A 2500-nucleotide genomic window follows, 5' to 3' on the forward strand; every position below is an offset into this window, starting at 1 on the left:
CGTCCGCATACTGTAGAATCTTAACTTCGCGTCCACTTGGTGTCCAAATGCCTTTTATGCTGTTATTTTGTTTGAGGAGGGCCGCAAGTGGTTCTACAACAAGGCTAAAGACTAGTGAGGACAGGGGGCACCCCTGTCTCACTGACCTTCCCAATTTAACAGGTCCTGTCAGTAGTCCGTTCACTTTGATTTTACTGGCTGCGTTTGCATACAGACGTTTTATCCAATTGGTAAAGGAAGACCCAAATCCAAATTTGTCAAGCACCTTCCATAAAAAAGAGTGCTCCACCCTATCAAAGGCTTTTTCGAAATCGAGGCTGACATGAATTCCGCACGAGGCAGCCATGTGTTTAGTTAAATACTTTATACTTAAAATAGTGTCTGAAATATCCCTTGTCGGAATGCTATATGACTGCGTTTCGGAGATGATGGTACCTATTACTTTTTTGAGACGAGCTGCTAAAACTTTGGCTAAGATTTTATAGTCAGTGTTCAAAAGACTAATCGGTCTATAGTTGCTCAATTGTTCAGACGCACCTTTCTTGTGTATTAACGTAACGGTACCTTCGCAAAATGATGAAGGGACCAGATCTTTTTTTTCCATGTGATGAAACAAATTGAGCAAGATAGGTGACAGCTTTTTCATAAAAGCCTTAAAGAACTCAGCCGTTAGACCATCGCAACCTGGGCTTTTTTTATTATTTAGATCTTGGATTGCCTTTGTGATTTCGAATTCGGACATTGAGTTGTCGCACATGTCTTTATCGTCCACACTCAGTACACGGTTTAAGGCGGCTATGGCCTCTGTGGCATGATCTGTCAACGGTTGTCGGAATTTGAAGAGATCAGTATAGAAAAATTCGACCTCTTCTAAAATGTCATCAATGTCCGTGACCATTGCGTGAGATTTGTGAGACCACAATTTAGATATATATGCTTTTCCTTGTTTATTTTTTTCCAGTCCCAAAAAGTACGCTGTTGATCGCTCGCCCTCTACAGCATTTTGAGCTTTGGCCCTCAGGGCTGCCCCTCTACACTTCTTTGCTTCAAGCAGCTCGAGTTTATGTTGCAGCGAGAAAAATAACGGGTCCACAGGCCCACGTGTTATCGCCGCAGATAGAGTTATTTTCAGCAATTGGTCTCTCACAGTGTTCTCCTCTAATTTTTCCACCCAAGACTTAGCTCTACAATGATTAATTGACAATTTTTTTAAACGTAGTTTGACACTTTCCCACCAGTCTGTGATCCTGTCTACATACTTAGACTCCTCCTTTATCCCATCAAGAAAATAGTTTACTTTTGAAATAAAGCTCTCATCTTCTAGAAGCGAATTATTGAAGACCCAGAGACCACCGGTCCGCCTGCTTTTGTATAGACATAGATCAAACGACAGTAGCGCGTGATCACTCTGTCCAGACCATGTGTACTTGGGATTGTCCAGTCTCTGCGCAAGGGAAGCAGACGCTAAGCACAAGTCAATGCGCGATTGTTTAAGCGTGCCCAGTACTATTTGTTTGCGCGAGAAAGCCCTCCCCCTGAGGTTTAGGGTTCTCCAGATTTCTAACATATTGTTGTTGTTGATCAAGTTCAGTAGACAATTTCTGCTGACATCATTTTTGTAGGTGTTGTTGACACTAATGTCCAATTTACTCAGGGCGACATTGAAGTCGCCAGTCATGATTGTTCTATTGTTGACAAAAGAAAACACATGTAAGAAAAAGTCTCGTCTTTTTAGCTCCAGGTTTGGTGCATGGAGGTTGATGAGTCGGAGAGGCAATGAGCCATTAAAGTCTACCACTATAAATCTGCCCCCCGGATCAGCATGCACCAGGTTGGGGTGGCCCAGTGCACAGGTCCTAGACAGGATTGCTACGCCACAAGACCTGGGGGAGCCGAGGGCTACATGTACAGAGCCACGTACCATGCGACGAATCTTGTCAACATGCTCTTGGCTCCACCAGGTCTCTTGCAGACAAAGAACATCCCACTTTGTGTTATGTAAAATGTTGTCAATTTTGAGGTTGCTCCGCAGCCCGCAGGCATTAGCTGACACAAGGAGAACAGTCATTATAAAGATAGGAGGGGAAGAGGCTTATCACTTAGACTTCTTCGATCTTCCTTTTCTCAAGCCTTCAGATTGCCTCTTTTTGGGTTCCGCTGTGCTGTGTTCCATTTTGTCATCAGACAATTTACAACTGTCATGACACTTGTCGACCGGTAAGGGGGCTTCTGCCATGTGGCATTGCGGCATCATTTGGGGCAATGATGAGCCTTCAGGCTGACCAACATTCCTCCCCACCGCAGATATCTCGCTCTCTCCCGTATCGCCGGTGCACGAGGCATTTAGGGAGGTCGGCAGGGAAAAATTGATACTGCTGATCCTTTCTGGATGTTGTTTCTTCCCCGGCCTAGGGATACAACTTTCCATAGTTGTCCCCCCCCTCTCAGGGGCAGAGAGTGGAATCTGCCCAACACTCACCCCCTTCAAAGGTTCGGCCCC

The sequence above is a fragment of the Idiotropiscis lumnitzeri genome, chromosome 8, assembly GCF_059441095.1.
Source record: "Idiotropiscis lumnitzeri isolate Australia: NSW breed Sydney's pygmy pipehorse chromosome 8, RoL_Ilum_1.0, whole genome shotgun sequence".
In the NCBI taxonomy this organism is placed as follows: Eukaryota; Metazoa; Chordata; class Actinopteri; order Syngnathiformes; family Syngnathidae; genus Idiotropiscis; species Idiotropiscis lumnitzeri.